At 46.2% G+C, this 25,904-nt stretch overlaps 1 protein-coding gene across 2 annotated transcripts in view; it reads left to right on the plus strand.

The window, feature by feature from the left end:
• Positions 1–12,802: 12,802 nt before the first annotated feature.
• The window catches only part of TMEM229B (transmembrane protein 229B), a 39,051-nt gene continuing 25,949 nt past the window's right edge, over positions 12,803–25,904 (plus strand). Inside the window, exon 1 of one of the 2 annotated variants that reach the window (XM_039240735.1) lies at positions 12,803–12,880. The gene's annotated coding sequence lies outside the window, so the exon portion shown is untranslated. Of the gene's footprint in view, positions 12,881–13,309; positions 13,434–25,904 lie in introns of those variants that run through there. The other variant, XM_039240736.1, reaches the window with a different exon arrangement.

Consider the following 25,904-nt stretch of genomic DNA (forward strand, 5'->3'; position numbering starts at 1 on the left):
CCTGATTAGAATACTTTCAATGCTAACTAACCACTCCAGGGCTTAGAGGAGATCAGTGTATACACACATACCATCTGGTTTGACATCATCAGTTTAAGTCCCAGCTTCACCACATCTGTGCTGATGTAACCTTGGGGCAGGTGCTTAATTAATTCCTCATTCATAAAATGGTGTAACAACTCTTGCCCCTTAGGGTTGTTGAAAGGGTTAAATGAGATAGTATTGTGTCTGGCATGTCATAGCAACTTCTGTATAAAAGGTAGCTTTTGTTATTCATTCTTTGAACAAATATTTGCTGGAGGCCTAATGTTGATGAGATACTCTCCCAGGTTGCTAATATCTATTCTACTAGCTTAAAAGATTGTGATATCTCAAGGAGTTCTCTTTGTTGCAAGATTGCAATAGATAAGAAAGACGGTTTGAGAGAAAGAATAGCTCTGGGAGAACTGACGCATGTTTGATGATTCATCCTCCCATGTCCTGGGCTTTCTAGAGACCCCACTTCCTAATACCACTTGTTTTCTCTGAGTGGAGATCTGGTCTCCATAGAAACCCTACCTACTTCACCAGAACTCTCCCAAATCAAGCACCCTGACTTCTACCTTCAGTGCCTTGTTCTCAGTTGTTGGAAGGAGAGTAAAACGGAAAAGGGAGGGAGAGGAGAAGGGGGAGGGGCCTCAGAGTCCGAGGAGCCCAGGGGCCAGACCTGCCCTAGCCCTCTGCCTCAGGAGCCAAGGGCAAAGCTTGGCAGCTCGTGGGTTACTAAGAAGTCAGAAGGCAATTGTACTGCTGAATCTCTGGAAGCAACTAGGGCAACCAGGGGCTGGGTCAGAGAGGCTCAGGGCCATTGTCCAGTTCAGGTAGGAGGGCAGTGATCAGACACACAGAGAGATGCAGGGTAGGAAGGAAATGAGAGTCCAGAGGCAGAATTCTGTATTCTGTGTGTGTGTGTGTGTGTGTGTGTGTGTGTGTGTGTGTGTGTTGGATGGTGGGAGTGTCCTAACTTTGGGAATGGACTCTTCTTTCATTTATTCATTCAGTTACTCTGGAATAAATATTTATGGAGTAGTTACCATTTTCCAGGCACTGTGCGAGGAAACAAAGTGTGGCAAGTGTGACCTGTGAACTTAGGCCACAGACTTCAAAGCCAGACATGCCTGTCATTGAATCCTGGGTCTTCCCAGTGGGGTGCATGGCAAAAGATCTATCCAGTCCAGCTGTGGCCTCCAGAGCCAGACAGAGCCAGACAGAGCCAGGCAGAGAGCAGGGAAGAAAGGGGTTCTTCATTTGTAAACAGGAATCAGGATTCTTTCCTTAGAGGGTAGTTGTAAAGAGAAAGATAGGGTCTGCCCCAGTATCTGGCATATTATATGCACCTAGTAAGTGTTACTAAATGGAGGTATAAAGGACTAGCAAGGTGCCCAAAGAGTAGAGACTTGGAAGCTCACAGAGCAGTGGGTGGAAGGAAGGCTTGTCAAAGACTCCAGTGTGAAGGAGGGCAGTGATTCCCCATCTGACCTTATATCATAAAACCCTGAGGCTACTGATTAAACATATGTATTGAAGCCCTGCGCATTGAGATCAGCAAGCTCAGGGGTCTGTATTTTCATGATCCTTAGACCAATACGGTGCCTGGAAATTGACTGGTTTGTCATACATCATGTTCCAACTCTCCAGTGATCTTCTCAGACAGCAACAACAGCCCTGGAGGGCAAGGCAGGGTAGAACTGATGTAATGACAACATATATCAATGCAGAAGGATCTGTCCAGTGCAGCTGTGAGCTCACCAAGCAAGAGAGAGCCAGGCAGAGGGGGACTCAGTAGGATGGGGGTGGAGAGAGAAAAGAGGAAGTGGCAGGGAGGGGGAAAGGGAAGCTGAGTTGGGAGCTGATAGAACTCAGGGAATGAGAACTGGGGAAATCCAGTCATCTAGGTGGGATTCTAGATCATTTTGGAACTTACAACATCAAGGGTTTTTTGTTTTTCTTTTTCCTATAACATCAAGGGTTTTTTGTTTTGTTTTTTCCTATAACATTTATTTATTTATTTATTTATTTATTTATTTATTTTTACAAATAGTTTGTTGTCAAATTAGTTTCCACATAACACTCAGTGCTCATCCCCCTAAGTGTCCTCCTCTATCCCCATCCCTGCCTCCCCCCCACATCCATCAGTCCTCAGTATTTGTCAGCATTCAAGAGTCTCTCATGGTTTGCCTCTCTCCCTTTCCCCCACCATTTCCCCCCTTCTTCTCCCCCTGGTTCCTCCGTCAAGTTCCTCCTAATCCTCCTATATGTGCAAACATATGATATTTGTCCTTCTCTACCTGACTTATTTCGCTCAGCATAACACCCTCAAGGTCCATCCATGTTGCTACACATGGCCAGATTTCATAGTTTCTCATTGCCATGTAGTATTCCATGGTATAGATAAACCACATCTTCTTGATCCATTCATCTGTTGATGGACACTTAGGGTCTTTCCATGTTTTAGCTATTGTGGAGAGTGCTGCTATGAACATTGGGGTACATGTGCTCCTATGCCTCAGCATTTCTGTATCCCTTGGGTAAATTCCTAGCAGTGCTATTGCTGGGTCATAGGGGAGTTCTATTGTTAGTTTCCTGAGGAACCTCCACACTGTTTTCCAGAGGGGCTGTACCAGTTTACATTCCCACCAACAGTGTAGGAGGGTGCCCGTTTCTCCACATCCTCGCAAGCATCTAGAGTTCTCTGATTTGCTCATTTTAGCCACTCTGACCGGCGTGAGGTGGTATCTCAGTGTGGTTTTGATTTGTATTTCCCTGATGAGGAGGGATGCTGAGCATCGTTTCAACAACATCAAGGTTTTGAACCGACTGTCTTATTTCTCCATGGGGGCAGGAGGGGCTGGGCAGAGACCTTCAAGTAAGTGGCAGTTTCTCCAGCAGCCTAAGGAGCCCATGTGGGAAGAGCCTCTGGGGTTCTAAGAAGCCAAGGAACTCAGGCCAGTCAGGGAGCCTGTTGTAGCACCTTGGCCCCTTTTCTGCAGCCTGTGTGTGGCAGGTCTAGACACTTGAGTCCTCAAGGTGACATTGTGTCAGCTCTGGGATTCTACTTCCAGAATTTAAATTCCAGCTCTGGCACTTAGCTGAATACTGGCATCTAGTTAGCACTCAGCAAATGCTGGCCATTATTATTCCTTCAGCTGGTGACAGACCATGTGAGAGGTCTGGTGGGCTAGGGTTCTGCTTTCATACATTCAGTATATGCGTGGTGAGTGTCCACTGTGGACCAGGAAGTAGGGGAGGGAGAGCATGGTGGAACAGGTGGCTTAGTCTGGGCAAACTGCACCGTGGAGGGCCTCTTTGTGCCCCGTGGCCTCCCCTCCGCTGACTGGCTGCTTCACCTGACTGGAAAAGGCCTGCAGTGTGGGGTGGAGATCTATCTGTGGCTGGGAGTAGGAGTTCGTCTACTTCAGAGACACATGCATTTCCCTACAGGGCACTTTCTAGGCTGAGCGGTTGCTGTAAGAGGGCGCCAACAAGTGCCCCAGAATTCACAGAGATAGCAAGACGCAAAATACCTGAACAGAAGGAGAAGACCTAACCATTTCGGCTCTGCCTCCCTCCTTTGCCCAGGGATTTAGCATGAAACCAACGTGTGTGTTATCTGCTTTGATCCATCAAGCCTTCACCTGTGGTGCTCGTGATCATCGAGCTCAGGCTCAGGGATTTTATGAGTGTCGGGTCTCATATCCTACTAGAAGCCCTCTTTGCCAGCTTCTTTTATGAAGGGGGCTTAGTCCAGATGACAAAACCTATCTTCCCTCGCAAAGTCCCCAGTGTGACCCCGGGACCAGCCAGGACAATGGAGGCTATCTCTTAGCGCCATCTAGTGGTCAGGATGGTTTGTTTTCTTAAAGAACCCTGAGTGCCAGCATTCCTACTCCCCGCCACATCGCGGCCAGATCTTTTCCCTTCTGATCTGACCAGTGCATGCTTTGGTCACCCTGAAAGACGGTGGTTAAAGGGGCTTTAACTACTCTTTTAAAAAATGTTTTTATTTATTTCTGAGAGAGCGCAGCAGGGTTGAGGCAGAGAGAGAGATGGGGACAGAGGATCTGAAGCAAGCTCTGCACCAACAGCAGCGAACCAGTCATGGGGCTTGAACTCACCAAACATGAGATCATGACCTAAGTCGAACACTCAACTCAGGTGCCCCATAATGGGGATACTTTAAACCTTAAACTCTGCATACTTTGTTCCTGTTCAGTTTTGCATAGTTTCAGGGAAGGGGATTAGAAAACAGTGGTACCAAAAGATGAAGATAAAGGAGAGAAAGATGAAAAAAACATTGTCCCCTTCCCAGCTCTGAACACTTGGCTTCAGTAATGCATAGACCATCAGCTTGGCACTCGTTCAGGTATCTCTCACCTAACCATGTCACAAGAGCAGGGAACGAGAGCAGGAAAAGTCTCTTCTGCAAAGGTCCAAACTGCAGGTCAAGGATCATCTTTGCTCCACCACAGATGAAGTGATAAGACATGGAGCTGCAACCAGACTGCTCAACTCAGAGTACCAAGGGAATGCACATACCGGGAGATTTGCTCATGGAAAAGTGAGTTTTGGAGACTTCATAGAAGTGGCAGGACAGTGCCCCTTTCCAAAAAAGCAGTTCCCACATTTCCAGATTCTGAATTTCCTGGCTCAGGTCTAGAAAAGGGAATGTTGGTCCTTTCCCTATTACACTGTGGGACCCACCCAAAGGAATTATGTAGAGCTGACAGGTCTCAGACAAAAGAAGGGAGGTTCGTGATGGAGCAGAACATAACAGATTCCTAGGATCAACACATGACTGTCGCTCCTTCCAAATACTACATGTTGCTCCATTGGTCATTGGGGAAACTCTCAGATGGCTTTGGAATGGTCTGATCCTGACAGCAGGAATTTCCCTACAGGGCATAGGGGATTGTTCTTATGTGGACTCAGGATCTCTTGGGGGTAGGGGAGTGGGGTGGCAAATACTCTTGGGAATAGCATGGTTCTTTGGGAAGCAAAGTTTTAGTGTTGAAATAAATCCATTGGAATATTCAGAATAAGAAATTTTCCTAAATATCCTTCTCATTCAAGCCAGTGGAAGTTAATATACATATATAGTAATGTACATAAGATTAGAAGCTATTTATAGAGGTAAGGATCACTAAAATGTTTCTAGAACTGTTTCCTCAACTCCAAATCTCTGCTTTCCCTGACGTAGTTTTATGATTCTTGTGTCCTTTTGAGCTACACCACTCAAAATTTCTCACAATTTGTGTTAGAAGGATGCTTAGAAGGGCTGTATTGTTCCTTATATTTATAGCAACAATAATAACAGAATAAAAAAAAAGATACAACCTAAATCTCTACCAATTCTGACCTACTAAATTATTATTATGATTTATCTATAAAATCAAATATTATGCAGCCATTAAAGTTTGTTGGAGGATTATGTTTCCTGACATAGAAAGATATTCATTTTTTAATGTCAAGAGAAATAATTTCTAGAAAAGTGAATATAAATGATTTTATGTAAAACTGTATGCATACATAACTACATATATATCTATGCATATAAACATAACTACATATATATCTATGCATATAAACGTGAGTGGAAGATTTTTTTCCCCAAACATTAACAGTGATTTTCTTTGAGGCATAGAAATTTGGTGTCATGGTTTTAGATTCTGCTTTGTTCTTTTCCATATTATGTGAATGTTTTACAAGGAGTATGAATCATTTTTCTAACAAAGCTTTTAAAATGTTTTTTAAAGTATTGATCTCGTCAGTAATGTAGAAAGCTGAGATTCAGGGAAGTTGACAACTAACTCAATAAAGCCACAGTCTGCCAGTCAAAGAGCCAGAATGTGTCCTCATAACTTCCCATCCCTCGGGTTTAATGCCAACCCCTTTGAGTCGCTGCCTTAAACTGGTGAAGGTTCTGGGTGGGTATATAGCAAGTGGACACGTGGAGAGTTGGGGATCAATGTTCAGATCAGAGGGGACTCACATGCGTTTGATGTTGCCTGGATCCCCGTTACCTCTTCAGAGCAATTACACTATGACCACAGTAGCATTACTGGATTCCTAGTATACACTATGTTCTTGTGGTCTGGCAGTCATCCAGGTCTTCAAGGAGCAGACACAAGTCTGGGGACAGAGTTAACTTGGGCCTAGTTCTAATCCAAGCCCATTTACATCCTGCAAGGGAAATGATATATTTCAGCCATGTTCTCCACTTTAGAAAAGAAGGGACATGTGGCTAGTTGGAAGTCATCCAGAGGACTGGCTTCATGAGGTTCTGAGCGGGAGCAACATGGTGAATGATTTCAAGGAGAAAGCTCCCCTTCCTTCTCTCCACCACTTCTTACTCTTCCACACTCACCCATGTTCATGTCCACACTCCTTAACTGCAGTACCAAAAACCCTCAGACCCTTCCTCTGACATTCTTTGATTTCTGGGACATCATCCAACTCCATTCAGCTTGGTGGTCAAGTAGCAGTTAGGCCAGGGAGTGGGACCCACTGGGCACAGTGTCTTCCTAGAACAAGAATTTGGATTCAAATAGTAAAATCTCAGAGATAGGCTACAGTATTAATTTCCCATTACACAAGCACCCATAAAGGCATGTACTGGGTTAAGCTGAGGCCCCTGAGCAACTAGTCCCCTTCTCAGCCTAGGCGTTCTGAACACAGACATTCAGTTCCAGACAAAGCACTCAGGAGTTCCATATTCTTCCTTTGTTTCATTGGAAACCCCACTCTTCTTCCCTCCCTGTCCCCAGACCCTACTATTGTATTCCCTGGGGGCAGGTCACAGCCCTATTATACCTGACATAACTACCCACAGATATGGAAAAAAAAATCCACCAAAGATGGCATTGCTTCCTTCCCAAATATGTATTTTGCTGAAGGCCATAAAAGCAAGCAAACCTTGACCTAAGCTGTGGGCAAGAAAGAGGGGCCAAGAGTCTTTTGAAAGAAAGAAGTGTGTAAATTTGCAAATTCCAGGCAATTTTGAGCCAAAGTCTGAGAGTTTTCTTTACAGAGGGTGGTGGAGATAAAGGCAGGTCATGGAAACAGCTCCATCATAGAACACAAATATGCACAGAGCCTTCACAGCACCCGAGGTACAGAATTTACAGCTAGGAACATGGGATAATGCTGTGTTATAGACCATTGTATATTGTTCTCATACCCATATGCATAGGTATCAGTCTTTTTACCTGTATGACCTGAATCCTTAGCACAGTGCATGGTACATTAATGGTTGTTGATTGAATAACAGGTTCCTTGAAGCCAGGTTCAGTCCTCACAACAGCACAGTGCTTGGGAAGAGAAAACACTAAATACATACTTATTAATTAATTAGCATGTGAGACGAACAGGATGCCTAATTGAACTAATTCCCCAGACAACTTCGAGTCCCTGGGATCATCAGCCTCTCAGACTCATTCAGCCTTTCCTGAGGATGGCAGAATTCTCCTAGAAGGACCGACACAAGGAGGGTAAAAAGAATTGAGACAGATTTTATCCTACCCCGTGCAGTCTGCACACCCCACCCCCACCTTCACCCCACCTCCAAGCTGGGCTGCCTCATAGCCAGCTCCGAAGGTAGAACCTTTTGCCTCAGACCTACAAAAGGAAAATTTCCCCCACTCTAACCCATCCCAGGACCTGGTGGGGCCCAGAATTGGGACTTGGATGACATGTTGTGATAGAAATTCTTAGCCTGTTAGTGTTGCCAAGTCCCAAGATATCCTTCTGCAACCACTGTGTCTGGCTGAAGTTTCTCTTTGAACTGATACGGTGATGTCGGGACAGGCACACAGTGTCCCCCCCAGGCAGAATGGCTTAGATAGCAGCATAAAAGCTTTTAGTTGCAAAGCCTTCTCATAAGCAGGCTCCCCTTAACAATATCCCTTTGTCCCTCCTCAGACGACTAAGCTCCTTGTATCCTGGCAAAGGGAGGTACGAGGGGAGGTGACCAGCTTGGCGTTTGGTTTCTAATCTCCAGGCAGAAATTCTTTCCAATTTGCCCAGCACCTGGGCTGACTGCTGAGTCGGAAATGAGAGCAGCTGGGGAGTGGGGGTGGCTCTCTCCATGATTCCAAAGTTTCATAATGAACTCTATCTCATCTCTCCCCCCGCCACCCCGCTGCCCCCACCACAAAATTCACAACCTTCACAGTTAAACTCACCACTTAGAAGTATGAAGTAGTATAGTTTCAATGTACGTTCATATTTTCACTTTGATTTCTTTTAGCATTGGCCTTTCCCCCCTTAATTTACTGCTGATCCCATGAAACTGTACTAATTTTCAGAGCTGTCTTAGTGCACACACATTAATGTCTTAATCCTTTATGGATGAATTCACATTATCATAGAATGGTGAGTTCTTCATTTTCAGGCTCAAGGTGTTCATGAATACTGCATAGTCCTTATCTATTGCATTTTCCTTTTGATAAGTAAAAAAAGAGAGAGGACACGACTTTTAAATATCCTCAAAGTAGGAATATGCCCACTATTTTGAGAGCTCTGTGAAAGTTCATACCCCTTTCCCACATAGACATATGGATAGCAAAACTTCTGATAAGCCTGCAGTCAATTTGACCATTTCCCTGGGGTTTAATGTCTCTTCCTCCTCTACTGGTTCCCCTTTCCACCCTTCAAAGGCATTTTGCAAACATTCAAGGGCACCCATAACAACCTTTTGCACTTGCTTCCCTTATCACAGAGCTCAGAGTTGGGAAAATCCATAAAACACCTGTCTGTTTCCAGCTCTGTACCAACCCCAGGCAAATTGGAAAGAATTTCTGCCTGGAGATTAGAAACCAACAGGCACTGATTTTATTCGGCAACCTATGCGTTCCTGTCCTGATACTTTTCAGAGCTTCCTCCTACTTTCTTGAGACTGATGTGTTTCTCCCTTCACCTTCTTTCACAGCCAAGGAGCTTACAGGGGCACGGAGTCAGGTGTAAATTCCCTGGGCTGCCTGCTTCCCCCATGGTATAGACATTTACTGTATGGGGCAGCATAGCAGCCTTTCTCCTCCTTTGGAGAACAGAACTGTGATTTCTCTCTCACTGATTACCTCTCAACCATGATGTGGGGTACTGGTAGAGCAATGTCAGAGTATCCTGCTGACCCACCCCTGGCCAAGAGGCGGATGCATGACTCAACTTAAGTAAATGTGACTCTAACACTTGAGCAGAAGTGAGAAAAAGAGTGAAGTCCAGTGTTTGGCAGCAGAGCCCTGAGAAGACTCTCAATTACTTTCTATTACGTGGGCTCCCAAAGCCATTATGATTCGAGCCTTTTTTGAGTCTCTTTTGCCAGCATTCCCTTCAGATCTGTGAATCACCTGATCATATCCTTTCAAGAAATTCCTTTTAGACTTAAGATAGCTAAAGTCGATTTCTGTTGCTTGCAGCCAAAGAATCCTAAATGATGTAGGTTCACTCTCTTTAGTCTCTTTATGACTCTGTCCTTCCTATTTCTAGAAGGGACTGTTACAAAGAGACTCCCCCATTTACAATGCCCAGATGATTGTCTTGATCTCCTCTCTTACTGCCAAGACCATGCCCATATTCTCTGAGACAAGAACTTTTCTGCCCTTCTGCTAAGCAAATCATCCATAAAGGAAGGGGTCATTCTTGTCCACCACAAGCAATTTTCTTGATGACTTTCAAGAAAAACCGAAAGACTTCTGTATGCCTGTTAGAGAGGATTGGCCTCAGCTTCCTCCAATTGCCTCTCACTCAGCTTGTTTTCCTGTAAAGTTGGTCTAAATAATTCCAAACTTGAGATTGCCTTTGACTTCAATACTTCCTCTGCTCCTACTTCACTTATCTTTTTCTTATCCCAGCTTCTGGCATGGACTATACAAATAAGTGTACTACGCAAGAGACAGTTCTCTCTTGGCTTCCAATTTCTACACTCACGCTCCCTCCCAGGTCCTTCCTGTTCTGGCTGTGGGCCCAGTGCCCCCACTGAAATCACCCTCTTGAGCCATATCTCTCCTGACTTGTGGTCAGAGGGCAACCCCCAGGGAACCAAGTCTCTCTAACAAGTATGCAGAAGTCTTTCTGGTTCCCCTTGATAGTCATCAAGAAAATTACTTATAGTGGACAAGAGCAACCCCTTTATGGATGGTTTGCTTAGTAGAAGGACAGAGTAGTTCTTGTCTTTCAGAAAATATGGCTGAGAACCTAACATTACCAAGGCACTTTAGAGACTACAAAGACACTTGAAAGACTCTCTTTTTCCCTACCTGATGGTAGGAGAGAGATGTGGAGAGAATTAGCATTAACTGCTTACTGTGTCAGAGACTTTTAACTATGTACATGTGCCTGTCAATATGCTAAATACCTAAATTATCTTGCTTATGCTTACGTTGCTTGCATTGCTTAATGGCAATGGGTATTATTGCCATTTCTATTTTGTAAATGAGGATATGTACCTGTATGTACCTAATTTTATTTGACATTTTCTAGGTGCAGACATACAGAACCTTGGAAGGAGTGTCAGAACACCGGAGTTTGACCTGCATTCTGCCTTTACACACAATATAGCCTTGACCAAACCATACAGTCTCTTTGAGCTTTGGTTTCCTTATTTGTAAAATGGGGGTTAGAATAGCCACTTAACCCAAAGAAAAAGATATGTTAATTGTAAGGTATTATATGAATTTTTGTTAGGAAGCAATGCTTCCTAATTTAGGAATGAGGAAATCTCAGACCACTCAGTTAAATCCTTGTGAGAGCGATATAGAGACTGGCTAATGCCAAGGTCTTGTGCCTTAGTTCCTTTTCTTTCTTTCTTTTTGATTCTGTAACTGACACTTTGGCTTCTGTATACTATGGCTTCCACTCTAAGGATGAAAATATTGATATTATATATGAAAGCATTTTCTTTGATCTCAAAGTTTATTTTTTGTCTCTGATTTTAAAAGAAATTTAAACATTTTTGTGAGCCCTAAGATATTATGAGCACAAGGCACTGCACATATTGTGCTAAATGGGTAAGTCACCCGGAATTCAGATCTGCCTTAACAACCCATCATGCTTTCTTCTGTGCAATGCTGCCTCCCAGAGCCAGGGAGGGAGCCAAGTCAGCTACCAGCCACAGACTGAGAAGTAGAGCAGAACTGGGCTTGGGACACAAGAAGGCACAGGGGAGGTCCCTCTTCAGTAGGTGGGCTTTGCTGCCAGACTAACTGAAGCCACTTCTTGCCAAGGTGTTCCTGAGAGGGGGCTGTCTCTTGCCTCTCTGATAGTGTTCCAGGGACAACCTACATGCCTTGCTGATCCCTTCTCCCCACTCCCTGCCTTACCCCCAGCAGAAAACACTTTCCTGTTATCAAAGGTCCACTGCATACTGAGGACAGTACATGCACTATGTCATTGGGTCATCACAACATACTTATTAAGGAGGAAACTAACTCAGGGAAGCCAAAAGTTCTTGCTACTGGCAACACATGGCTGCGTACATCCTACACTGGCTTGAGAAGTCCAATATAACTCTTTCTACCCTCATCGGACCCCAGTGCTTTCCTTCTGCAAAGAATGACTCAACCAGCCCAAGAACTAGGTGTGTATGGGATGGCCTTAGAATTCCTTGTCTACATTGCCCATCCCTAGTTGGATGCACCTTTGTTGATCTTTGAATATCCTGGCCAGAGGCAGGAGATTGATGGAACAATGGCCTCACTAAGCAATTAGGAGGTATAAGATCAGATTAGGTTCAGGTAGTAGGAAAGCAGCAAAACTTCTCACCCAGGATGGGCCAAGCCCAGCTGGATGAATCTCAGTTGCCTTTTTTTTGAAGACTCACTGCTGCCCTGGGCCTGTGAGAACTCTTAGTCACGGTGGCAGGTGGGAAAAACAGGCTTAGAGGGCTAGTAGAGATCAGGCCTAGGCACACCTAAGGTCTGTGTGAGTATGAGAAAAGGACTTTGGCCCCCTTAGGATGGACTGTAGCTCCAGGAGGCATTACCTATAATTTTTTTAAAAACGTCCTGTCCTCTTGGCTGTCGGAACTGAGGCTTGGAGTGGGGATAGGGGTTCAATTACATTCCCACTCCTGCTCAGTCTTTCTGCAGGACCTAGGACCTGTCTGAAGGGTCTGAGGGCCCATCTCACATCAGGGTCCTCTCACCTACTTCCCAAGATCCATATTCCAGAATCTCCAGGCTTTCCAGATGACACCCATTATTTTCCACTGTCCAAGAGAAGAATCTAGATGGACCTCAGAAATAACATCCTGTGTTCAATCTTTTCAGGACAGACCAAATTGTGGGTCTTGGAGCTTCAGGTCCTGCCTTAGGCAAATTCCTTAATTTCCACAGGCCTCAGTTTCTTCATCTTGAAAATGGGGCTGATAAAAATGACCTTGCAGGACTGATTCAATGAACGGATAGAGCGGAGCACAATGCCGACACAGAGTGGGTCTGCAGTACCACGTGGTCCGTGGCGCTCCGGTGGTCAAGACCTGCAGGATCGCCACAGGGGATGTCGCAAGCGCTGTCCCCACAACTCCTACAGGCTGGGAAGTGAGGGGACCTGGTTAGTCCTCTCCGTCGGGCTCCAGTGGACACCTCGGAGCCAGGCGGGGTGGCAGGGGCCGGGAGGGCCGAGCAGCTGTGCACTGCAGCCACCTGCGCCACTGCCTCGGCCGAGGGCTTGCCTCCAGGCGCCCGGGGTGCCGCCGACTCCCGGCTGCGGGAAGCGGCGGGGTCGGCGGGGTCGGCGGGGCCGCGGACTCAGCGGGGGAGCGGGCGAGCAAGGAGTTAAACGGGGCCAGAGGCAGCGCGCCTGTCAGACGCGAGCATGTGCAGTTTGCACAGCATCCGTACTATGGGTGAGTGCCGCCGCCGCCGCCGCCGCCGGGGGCTCCGTTCGGCCCGGGCAGCGGCGGCCGCAGCCCCCCGGGCTCCGCGCCGCCGCGGCGGGCACGGGCATACAATGCGGGACTAGGCGCGGCGCGGGAGGGCCGGCGGCGTGGGGGAGGCACGGCCGGCAACTCGACGCGGGGGGAGCCCGAGCCCCGGGCGTGGGGGCGGGGAGCGGCGGCGCAGGAGAGCGCCCCGAGTACCGGTGCTGGAGGAGGAGCGAGAGCGAGCCGGGGAGACGGCGCTCCTGGCCGCACCTGCACCCGGCGGGCGGCCGGCCCGGCCCTGCCCTTGCCCGCACCGGTAGGTGCCCCGGAAGCCCGCGGAGAGGCCTTTCTGCCGCCGGTAGAGGTGGCCGCGCGGGGGCTCCAGCGACGAGTGCGGGGGGCCCGGGGATGATGCGGTGACTGGAAGACCGGGCGACCGGGCAACCGGGCTGAGGGTGCTGCCGGATCCTGCTTCCTCTTTGCTTTCGGTTTCGAAGCGGCTGCCCCGGCTCGAGAGCGAGCCGCAGATCGGAAGGTGCTCCCAGGCTTGGATTCCCTGCGGGGGATGGGCGCACAAGGGGGCGTGTTGGGGAAGGGGTGCACGTTGGCAACTTTCCCCGCCTGAGACAAAGGGGTACCGCGGAGGTGCGAGGAGAAGGGGCCAGCCCGGGATGTCCGGCCCCGGAAGGTTGACATCCCCCTTCCTCTGGGTGGAGAGCACCTCCGAGGCCGCCTCGGGAGTGCGGAGGGGGGCGCCTGTTTGAGTGGAAGCTAGGGAGCCAGGGCATGGGAGTGGGAAACACCGACCGTCCTGAATTTGAGGGCTGAGGACTTTGCTGAAAGGGATGGAACCGTGCCTAGATGACCCTGCCGCCTTCTCCCGAGGGTGCATGGAAAAACTGGGTGATGGTGGACTGCACACCTAGGTGTCTGTCCTCCCTTCTCCGAGTCAGTGCCCTGGGGTCCCCAGCCCAGCCTCCTGGCCCCCAGCTCTCTGTTTGCCCTCTCCGATTTCCGGTCCTTGGTGGGAAATGCAGGATTGAGATGGGGACCATTACATGCCTGCTCATGGCAAGGGCAGGGAGACATTGGCCTCTTTCCCAGGTGTCTTCTTTTCCCTCTTTCTGTGCCCAGTCAGAAGCTGACCCCCTTTCCTTCCTTCCTGGGACTTTCTCTGAGGTTTCCTCTGGGATATGGTTGATTGCCTCAAGTACAGAGTTTAGGGCGGCAGGTTGTTCTGATAAGGCTTCAAACCCCCTGGAGAAAGAGAGCAGGGTACCAGGGAGCCGTGCCAGTGTAACCTTGGGGGCTCTGCTCGCCAATTCAAAAGTGTTCTCAGCACCTACTAACACATGAGCTGTTACCATGGTCTTCAGACTTTGGTCATCAGGAGGCCTGGGTTTCCCTTTTTTGCTATAATCAGGAAGAAGGGTGGAGGTGAGGGCTGAATGGCTTCCTGAGGGTCGTATACCGTGTTTCTCTCTATAGAACAAATGGACCAGGACCAAGATCCCTGGTCCCCGACCTTGTGTCTCAAGGAATGAGGTGTCTCCAGCCGCATGCAGGCTTGCATGTGACCGCTGGCTTCCGTTCGGTGACAGGTCTGCCCCTCGCCTTTCTTCCTCTCAGAAAGGACAGACCTTTGAGAGTTGAGTTTCCCCCCTGGTTGCAAGGCAGAACTACATCTGCTTGCCTGTGGAGACAGAAAGCACTGGGGTTGGGGGTGGGGGGTTGGACTGTTGGGTGACTCTTGCTTGCTCCTGTGACTGGGCTAATGATACAAGTGGTTGGGTCAGGGGCGGGCCATGTTATTCTAGAGACATTGGAGGGGGTGGGCTGGGATGAAGTTTGGTCTTTCACCCCAAGGCTTGGTATTTGGGGAGAGAGACGGATAACTGGGAGGCAACAGGTCCTTGGAGGCCAGATGACAAGCTGATTTAGTGTTGACTTTGACCCCTCAAAGGCACTGGAGTAAGGGAGGTTCCAGCACCAATAAGGGGTAGCGGGAGAAAATGAAGTCCCCTGAGCCATAGATCTGTGGCCCTAGAAGTTGTGGCTGAAGTCAGATACAGGTGCTAGACCACAGAGCACCACCAGCCCACTTGTAGGGACATTTGTCCTCTAAATGGGCAGGGTTGATTATTGCTTAGCACCCCATTGGGTTTATCCCAAGCTACTTATTCAAAGCTGATAGTAATATGGAGGCCTGACCTCCCCAACCCCAATGGTGAAAGAAGGGCTTTTCCATGGACTGTTCCTCAGATGTACTGACAGTAAGATGGGAAAATGATACTCCCCGACTCTCTCTCTTAAGGTGATGAGGCATGAAGTTTTACAATTTGTAAAGTGATTTAAGAGCCTTGGGTCCTTGAAGACATTAAATGACTTAGGGAAACGTATACTGGGTTTATTTCATTTGTATCAGATTTATATATTGTTTCTAAAGGGAAAGGTGTCATGTTGCAGGAAAGGGCTAAATTACAGCTTTTGTAATAGAGAAAACTCAGTGTTGGCTTAAAAGTGTAGTTTTTAATCAGAAGCACACAGGCCGCAAGTGTTTTTCTGTCTGTCTCTGCTCTCCAGGTATCTTTGAGTTCCTTCCTAGTAGGAATTTTCCTGGCTAGACGGTGTCCAGCCTGGACATCAGTGAAAGTCCCCTTCCAAGCTCTGAGAAGGGTCTCCAATGATGTTGGGGACTCTGTTGTTAAAAGTTGAGACCTGGGTACGGGAGGTAAAGTGAAGCTGTTTGGTCTTATCAGAGACCGTATCAGATCTGGCTGTCCTTGAGGGAAGGGAAATCTAACCCTTGCACAGCCTGGCAGTTTTCAAATTTATATCCCTTTACTTTCCTCCTAGCTCCTCCCCTCAGTCCCAATTTCTAGACAAGGGGGGTTTGGGTTTTCTTTTTCTTTTTCTTTCCTTTTTCCCCTTTTATTGCAGGCACATTCCTTTTAAGGTGTGGTAATTTCTGACTTGGCAAACTCTCAGCTCCCTTTGTGGTAACACCTGGCTAAGGAGGGAATATCAGAAGGGATTCTGATGTTCCAAACAGGAAGAAATATAGCCTTTCTGGCCAGGTCTTCTGCTTTCTCCACCACTACCTCTCAGAAATCAGAGGCATTGTATTTGAAAGTAAAATGTGAGCGGATTTCTGGGAAAGAGCTAAGAGGCAATACTTTTGGTTATGATTTCCCTTGAGAAAAACGGAGTCACACAGAGTTTGCACAGTGGCTGTGATGTGTGTGAATGTCTGTGTTGGGCAAGTTTTCCTTTCCTGGGATCTAGTGGTGTTTTAGGCTCAAGTACTAGAGGAGACCCTAATAAGTTTACATGTTTTCATTATAAGATGAAGATGCACTGATGAAGTTCAGGTACCCATGTGTTTGGTTTCCAGTGTACATGTGGCTCACTCAGACTTTGCACTGTGGGATGTTCCATGCTGCTGTGATTTAAGGAAAAGGAAGTGGCTTTTATCCCTGCAACTCACATCCACAGATAGAGCCGAAGCTGAATAAGTAGTGTCTCATTCCCAGATAAACGGAAGGCCTGCTCCCTTCCCTGTGCTCACACCCATCCTGTAGCTGTGGGCTCCCACTCTCTTCCACCCTAAGGCTGTCCTCAATGTTCATTTTAACATCAATCCTCCTATTTATAAATTTTGTGGGGGTTGAGGTCACAGAGTGGTATTGGTCCCCTGCTCCTTCAAAAGATGGCTCTGAAAGGTAACTTTCTAACCTCCTCTGATGTTGGTGCTTCTATCTTTGGGGTTGATCACAGTCCTGTCTGGACATTTGAGGAGGAACCCAAGTTATTGCCAATTTCTGAACATCCAGCTCCCCATTATCCTTTACCCTGCTGGCTCCCCAAGAGAGGGTTTGATATCCTTTCAGGGCTCTTGGCTCCAGTGTGACTCATATTGTAGAAGGGACAGCATCCTTGAAATTAGGGCCAGCAGTCTACATGGGCAAGACTTGGGTCTCAGAGTGCTCCTTCCTGCTGCTCCATCCCCTAGAAGCACAACAGTTTAAAAAAAAATAAGACTTGCATTGTCAAATCCCAGCCTAATGTAGGGAGATCTAATAGATCAGGAGGCATAATCTGAGAGCACTTGCTGCCATTCCTTTCTACTTTGGAAGCCCCACATTCAGAACACAGTGGATTAGCCATTCCTGACTGCTTCCGCCGTTGGACTTGAATGACGAATGCTTTCTAGCTGGTTTGTTCATTCATTGTTTCTTTTCAGTTTTTAAGAGGCAACCCGTCACGTGAGTTTCTGGAATAGTCTGTTTCCATCAGAAAGGTCACTCACCCTGATTTCATAAGGCCTTGACACCAGCCCTGAGGATCTAGGGATGCCAGCCAAGAAGGAGATTGAAGAGCCACAAAGAGAGGATTCTTTTCTGGACTTCTGAAGGGTGATTCATGCTTCGAGATAAAATGTGCTTCCCAGGCTCCACGGTTTCAGTGCTTGCACGGTCACTGGAGGAACAGGCCCTGGTTCAGAAAGAAGCCCACCTTAGAGACAATAATTGCTGCTCTTTGGAACAATGGCAGGGACCTATTTTTAGCCTACTGCCAACCCCTATCTTCTTTCTTATATCTAGCCTTGGCCAGACCCCATTCTAGACTGTAGGTTCCCCCTCCCTCTCATTCCCAATCAAGGAGGCCTTTCCAAAGCCAGAGATAAGGCAGCCGGGGCACTGGTCTTACTTTCAACTACCCTCTTAAACATGGATGAGAAAAATTGTCAGCACTGGATAACACAAGGAGCAGCTGCAGGTTTTTGTTTTGTAATTGCATTTTTACCTGTTAAACAAAGAGATGACTTTCCTACACTGACCTATAGATGCCTTAAGGCTTTCATAGAGCCTGCACCGTTTTCTAGCACATGGTGAGTGCTTGTTAAATCATCAGCCGTGGTACTTGGATGTGATCAGATACTCAGATTTCTAGGTCATTGGACAATGATGTCGTTTGTGCAGGAGTCAATGATTGGCAAAGGCTTCCAGAATCAGGAAGCTTTGGATCCCTCCCTGACCTTGGACAGTGGATTACAGCCCCCTGAGCCTTAATTCCACAAATGGAGCTTCAGCTGTCTTCAGTGATCACAACAATGATAACAGTGTCAGCCACCATGTATCAGAGACTTACTGTATACCACGCATTGGGCTAAGCACTTGACATGTGTTCTCTTTTTCTCACAACATTGAGATAGCTACTATTAATTACCCCATTTTACAGCTGGAAAAACTGAGGCTCTGAAAGATAAAGTGGTTGCACATGTCACACAGCTAGCAAGTGTCCAAGCTGGGATTTGAATTGAGGTCAGTCTGATCCTATTGCATTCTATAACCTTGGATCAAAGGATGGAACAAACGTTGAGGAGAAGGTAAATGTGGAGATAGTGTTGGCAAGATATAGGGAGAGCTGATGTGGAGTAAACACAGCTAGTTAAAAGGAGATGGAAGTACAGATTCTTATTTGAAAAACAACATCCCAATGAACGTTCAGGAAGGAGAGAGATGTTGGTACCCTGCACTGAGGAAGTAGACCAGATGGCCTGGGAGTTACTATAAGGGGAACAGACTTTCTACTTGGCATAAGAATATATCTCATAAACCCCGTTTGGTTTCGATGCCAAAATTGTTCTCTCTCTTAACAGACTCTCTGGGCAGCATTTTCTGTCACCCTAGTGCCACTCGTCATAATAGCTTATCTTTGCAGATGCTCAACTCCAGACCATACCCTCCAGCCTAGTTTCTGGACCTTCCCCTGCTCATCATTATAGTCCAGACCTGATTATGACTCTGGGGTCCCAGGTATACTTTGCAAAGTGTACCAAGCATTGGACTGTCCTGTTCTTCTGAGAAAGTGTTTGTGGCCACAGATTATTCCCTTCAAAGTGACCAGGTTCTCGTCACTTTCATCCTTGTTTGTTCTAGGCAAGTTAATTTTTTTAAGTTTATTTATTTTTGAGAAAGAGAGAGAGAGTTGGGGAGGGTGGAGAGAGAGAGGGAAAGAGAATTCCAAACATGCTCTGCACTGTCAACATGGAGCCCAATGCGGGGCTTGATATCTCACAAACCATGAGATCATGACCTGAGCCAAAATCAAGAGTGGAACGCTTAACTGATTGAGCCACCTGGGTGCTCCCCATGCAAATTAATTTGAACTCTTCTACCATTTTGAGGTGTTTGTGGAAGATGAATGAAGGTTTAGGTGATGGCCTGTGGAGATAAGCTTACCCCTCTTTGAGAGTTAGCATGATGGCATATAATGGAGCATGCTATGGGTCCGGGCATTTGGGTTCTCTCAGCTCAGTGACTCTGGGCACATGGCACGAGTGCTTTGGCCTCCAGTTTCCTTATACATAAAATGAGAATGTTGGAAGAGAGATTCTGTAATATATCCTCCAGCAATAATGCTGGCTGAGCCAGTAGAGTCTGGAGAATTTGGCCCTTTCTCAGGAAATAACTCAGCTGGTCTGGAATTGTAGGAAGTCAGAGCTGGGAGAACGTGGGGTTGAAGGAGAAAGAAGCCAAATTGGAAATGAAGGGACAAAGTCAGAGCTGGAGCAAGTCCCTTCTTGTGAAAGGGGACTGGGTCAGGTCATTCCTCCTTTGACTATTTAAGTCGGGCAGCTGAGAGGTGGCATCACTTTACCCTGTATGCACCATCCCCTAAGCTGAGGAGAGCATCCCTTGTATTTGGTCTTAAACTTCACATTCCTCTCATCCTCCAGTTTTCCCCAAGTGAAGGCAGCAGGGAAGTTGTGTACTGGTGTATGTTTCCCATCCTGCACTTGGATTTGGCAGACTCCAGGGCCTGGTTCAGCCCAGGATTCCCCCTTGAGGCTCCAGGACCTGAGGACTTTGGCTGATGCTTTCCAGGTGACTCCGTGTTAGTGAGAACATGCCTCCTCTTGCTGCCCTCACTCTGCCTGGAAGCCCAGCATAGGAACTCGGGGAGTCACAGCTTCTTTCTTCATGGAATTGAGCCATCTCGATTTCCCATTGAACAAAGCCATTTGACCAAGGACCCTTGGATTCTGCTATCCATTGGGACATCATCTATTTTTATTTAATCATATTCAAGGTTCAGGAGCAAATGAGTTCCCAAACCAGTGAACCCACCAAACCAATCTTTTCTTTCCCTGCCTGCCTTGCTTTCCCCCCTTAACTCCTTACTGCCCTTATACCAGTTATTTCCAGTGGTCACTGGGAATGTGAGAGATGATTTTAGTTGGTACAGGGACAAAACATTTCATTTTAATAGCTATGTTTCTAATGCGTGTAAAGAAACAAGACTTATCGAGGGTGTACTTACAGAGTGACTTTATTTTGTCCTCCACTGTCCTTTTATGCTTATTCAGGGGGATTCATTCTTTCCCAGCCCTGGGATGAAAACTCAGTCAGACCCCATAACTTTTTGGTGTCATTCTTGGGCAGTAGAAGGTCCTATGCTCACTTTAAGTCACAAAACATAGTCTCAAATCAGTACTTAATATATTCAGTCCTTTGCCACTGGGCTGGGAGGGACAGGAAAGGGTTCACTTGGCCAGGACTGCTGTCTGCTGGCTTCCAGCTTCCTGAGCAGAGCAGGTATTTACCGCTGATTCTCTATTATGGCCATGTTCATGGGTTTCTCAGAGACTCCTCCCACACCAATTGCTAGGATCAGTCACTGCCAGTTGTCTTGAAAAGAGCGCTTTATCCTCTCTATTCTAGATCATTGTTCCTTCCTTAGCTCCAAAAACCTGGTAATTTACCTCTAGCCTCATCCAGCTAAGGTCCTGCAGTCTGTCCAACTGGCCCTCTTGGACAAGACTTGCTCTGGTCTCATACCAGCCTCCTCTTGCATGCGGCCCCATTAGGCAGAAGACACAATCGTGCGTCCTTTGGTGCAGTGAAGCCGGGAATGCAGGCCGAACCCCCAGCTCAGCCGTCTGCCTTGGCTCTTCTGATAGCAAATGGCCAGCCTATGTCTTGGGTGCCTCAGGTGGTGATCAGATGCTGGTCCTGTGCCAGGCAGATACCCTCCCAGTTTCGGGGTCAGACATCAAGCTTCCTGAGCCATCATGTTGAAGCCCCTCTCACGGGCTTGGAAGTGTCAGACCTGTTATCCTCAGTGCTTTAGTTAGGACTTTAGATTCAACCTCCTGATAGATGTGTATCGTCCAAACCATAACTGTCACAAGAAGCCCGTGACTTCATGGATAGTATTGCTTAAGGTAAGGCTGCAGTGCATATTAAACAAAAATTTTATATGAATAAAAATGGCTAACAACAGCTAACACTTACTGACTACTCCTAACACAGGGTACTGTTTTCGGTACCGTAAACATGCTCTTTCACTTAACCCTCATGGGAGAGACACTTATATTATTTCTATCCTACAAATGAGTAAACTGAACAAAAGAGAGGTCAAGCAGCTTGACCAAGGTCACACACTTGGCATCAGAGCCCAGATTCAGATGGAAAGTATCTGAGCCTAGAGCATGCTCTTTTAAACCACTCCACTCTGACTGCCCACAAGAGCAGTGGGCAGTCATGGCAAGTCATGAGGTGGAAAGCAAATGGTTGGCAAATGCTGCCGTAGGGACCTAAGTGTAAGTTCTTCATTCTGGCATTCAAGGTCTCCATGCATTGCCTTTCCCTTTCCCAATAGCTCCTTCTATGCCCTTTACAGGAGGTTCATACCCTTGCATGGCTACCCTGCCCATATATTGTTTCCCTGCCCAGAGGGCCCTTTGCTTTTCTGCCGCCCCAAATCAAAGCCCTTTTTCAAAGTCAGACCTCATCTTTGCTGCAAAGGTATATTTGACCCAAACCACTTCAGCTGGGATCTTTTACTTCTCTTGTAATTTCATCACTAAATTGGCAGTTTATTATGTGCCTTTGTGCAAAGACCAGTGGAGGGAAGTTAGCAAACCCAGATTCTGATCTGTGCCGTTAAATGCCTGTTGCTAACTTTGCTAACTTATGCAAGACCTGAGACCTCTCTGAACTTTGGTTTCAACATTTTTTTCCTCCAAATTTTAATTTAAACTCCACTTAGTTAACATAGAGTACAATATTGGTTTTAGGTGTAGAATTTAGTGACTCACCACTTAATACAACACCCAGTGCTCATCACAACAAGTGCTCTCCTTAATACTCATCACCCACTTAACCCATCCCCCTTCCCACCCACTAATGGTTTCGACATTTTTAAAACTGTGGGTGTGGATTAGCTCCCTTCAGTTTTCGATATACCATAATTTATGTTTGCCTTCTTGTCCCCACCAACCTTGCAAGCTTTTGAGGGCTGGACCTGTGTCTTGCATGTCTGTTTACCTCCTAGGACCCTGCCCAGGATATTACACACAGAATGGACTTACTATTAGTTGGTTGACTGATGGGAAATGCTGCTGTAAGTCTGTTCTGTGAGCTTGACTGACTTTTAGAAATCACCTTCTTCTGGGTGATCACCAGAGAGGACTTTGCAGTGTTCTATGCTGTAAAAGTTTTAACAAAAGCCTGGGTCCAATCTGCTGCATTTTATCTTTGAGAGACGTAATGTAATGCCATTCAGGCCCCCACTCCTTTATCTGCACTTTGAAAATCAGAAGCATTTTAAAACCGAAAACTTTAACTCCTGTAATGGCGAAACTTGGTCTGACTTATCTGCTGTTCAGAGTGTGACTATGACTATTCATAGATCTGGCCACAAAAATGTTAATGTGTTTACTTGAGGGTGCTGCCCCAGACCCTGCTGTGGGGATTACATAATGCATGTTGTGTTCTACGCTACTTCTTAGAAAATCTAAAAGATTCTGAACTCTGAATTTGGAAAATGGTTTGTGGTGTTGTTTGGTGTTTGTCCATAGAGGTGCTCTTGGCATTCTGGGTGGGACTGGCCTTTGTTATGCAAGACTCAGTCTAATATCAGAGAACTTCATATTGCCTTTGCCTCTGGCCTGGCCCTAATCCTAACCCTGATTCCAACATGACAGCCCATACTTTTCAACAATTTGACCTTTTAAAAATATTGCAGTACAAGATCATTGCATCTTGATTTGTGAGTGTTTTGGGCACCACCTTGAAGTTTGTGTCTGAGGCAAGGGCCTTTCTTGCCTCACTTGCCTCGCTTAGACACCCTGCATAACTCCTGAACCAAGAATGCTTTCCTCTTCCCACTTCCCTGTCTCTGGCATGAACTGGTGTGTCCTCAAAATGGGAGCTACCTATGGGGTGTTGCAGCTCTTTTCAACATCTGAGGCTCTGTTGGCTGAATCAGCTGTGTGGAGTACCCTTGTAAACTGGTTCCTGGATGCGCTTACTACATCTGGATGTTTCTTTGGAGTCCAATTGAGCCCTTACTTCCTTCTAGGAAGTGATACAGCTTCTCATGTGAGACTCAATCTGCGTGTTAATATCTACATCTGCTTTGACTTGACATGAAAAAATATATATATATGCAAACATTCCTGGAAAAGCATTAAAACAATAGAAAGATGTACAATGATGGAATCTAAAGTGTTCCAGTGTGTGTGTGTTTTTTAAAGTAATCTCTGTACCAACATGGGACTCGAACTCAGGACCCCAGTGTCAACAGTCACATGCTCTACTGATTGAGCCAGCCAGGTGCCACTCCATTGTGTTTTATTTATTTATGTATTTATTTATTTATTTATTTGCTTGCTTGCTTTTAATGAGGAAGCTGAGAAGTGATGGAGTTGTGAGTGTTTGTAGAAGAACCAAGCTCAGAAAGCCTTGTTTCTGGACCTTCCGTTGGCACTTTGAGCTGGCAGCCCTCTCTCCCTTCCTTTCTCCCCAGGCCTAGGTGTCCTCAGATTGGGGAGGACTCATGAATCAGTTAGCTATCCCCTCTTGATTGAAAGACATCTTTTATTTTTAAGCCCTTTGTCCCTATTTGGCATGCTTATGGGAATTTAGGCCACATCCTCCTCTCCCCCATTAAATAACCATCCCTCTCAGAATCTGAGCCCTAAGTATTTCTGGTCTGCCTTTTAACCTATTGGAGGTCCTCTGAGACCATTTCTCTATCCCTATTCCTGTCCATGATTCCTCACAATATAGCATTCCATAAATATCCATAAGCATCCTCTTACATACTGTTTACCCATCTTCTCATCCATTAAGAAGATATTCCCCAGACCAAGCCTGGCACCTATTTCTTTGACTTCTTCTAAATACACCTTTGCCTCCAAACATTGAACCATTTGTCATTTCCCTGGCCCCTATGGATGACTTGTGGTCTTTTTCCTATTGTCACTATGCTGGAAAGTGCTAAAATATAGTATAATTTAAATTAATTATGGAGATGAAATTTCCCAAAGGTGCCCAGTTGAATACTTTTCTTCTTGTGCCCCATCAGTTGACCACATTTTCTATATACACATCATTCAGGATCCTCATATCAATATCTGTAACAGACCATTGAGTTTCTTCAGTGGGATTTATCTTTTGAAGCCACCCTAATTCTGTTTGCCCCTTGCTTCCCCTTGGCCCTGCAGTTTCTCTTGCTTCTAGGGGCACATGATCTGGAATGGTGCCCCCTTTTTATCTAGCAAATATTTATAATGCCTTCTGATTACCCTGAATAAAATTCCTAAATAATATAACCCACATATACACCTGTTTTTAAAAAAATCAATATAATGCCCTAACTGTAATATGACAGAGAAATAAAGGAAAAGTTAGTTATTATACAATGTCACGTATTCAAGTACATAATTGCTTGGGCACGACTGAGTGAAAAACAGAAGGAAGAAGTCAGATGCTTGAACATGTACATAGAATCACTCAGAATATAAGAGCCACAAATACCCACAGGATCCAGGTGTGTTGTGTGGGTGACTCAGATACCAGGAGAGGTGCTGCTGAGGTGGACGTGATTTTCCCAGATGGTCAGCCACTCTTGGTAATGTTCCAAAGAATACAAAGTATAGTATCCCCTCTAACTGCACTGTGATGTCATTCCCAGACAATTCAGTGTATGTTAAAACCACGCAGAAAAGTCACCTGTCAGTCCTGCTTTCTTAATAGCTCTTGAGTCTTAACTAACTTGAGTTGGCTGCTTAAACCTTGTTGGCTGCAACCTCTATTTACTATTTGGACTGGAAGAAGATCTTTAGAGGCCCTTAGCACTCATAGGCATGTGGTCCTACAAATAATTACACATAAATCAACATAATTTTATGTCATCATATAGAGTCATGTTTTTAGAAACAGCAAAATTTATTGGTGCACTGAAGCCATAATAACTTCTTTTTGATTGTCTCTTGTTTTCTCTCCTTTCAAATAATTTTCTTCACTGCCCCATCATGGCTGGCACTCTAAGCACGTGTGTACAGGCCAGTTGGGCGATTCAGGGCCACATGGAGTGACAGCTTCCTGTGGCCCAGATTAGACCTTTGCCTCTGTGGCCTTTGCATGCCCCTGGTGGCACAATGCAGATCCTCAGTGATCGTTTAATGAATGTGTGAATGAATGCATGAATAATGAGATGAACTTGAAAGGGCTTATTTAAGTAAAAAGCACTGTAAGAGTGTAAGTTACTATTGTTACTAGTTTTCTGGATGCTTGATGTTAGTAGAATTTCCAAGATTTTATATTTCTAACGTTTTAAAAACAACTGGCCCTACCCTGGTGCTTCAGTTTTCATACTCCAGCCTACTTAGCATTGAGGAGTCTGTCTGTAAAGGATGCCTATCAGGATTTTTGAATTAATAAATGAATTTGTACAATGTAATGGTTTGCTTGCTTTTAGCCTGAAGTCAGGTTGCTTAAAGAGACTGGGTCAGCTGTCTGGCTGTGTGTTAAAGGTGACCACACCCAGCTTTGACAGGGACCCTGGGGAGGGAGGCTGTGCCTGTGTGTGCCTGTGTGCCTGTGTGTGTGTGTGCGTGCGTGCGTGTGTGTGTGTGTGTGTGAGAGAGAGAGAGAGAGAGAGAGTATGTGGGTGTGGTGAGAAGGAGGTCTACTCTGGAGTCAGGTGGTGG

The sequence above is a fragment of the Hyaena hyaena genome, unplaced genomic scaffold (genome assembly GCF_003009895.1).
Source record: "Hyaena hyaena isolate Hyena2069 unplaced genomic scaffold, ASM300989v1 scaffold_179, whole genome shotgun sequence".
In the NCBI taxonomy this organism is placed as follows: Eukaryota; Metazoa; Chordata; class Mammalia; order Carnivora; family Hyaenidae; genus Hyaena; species Hyaena hyaena.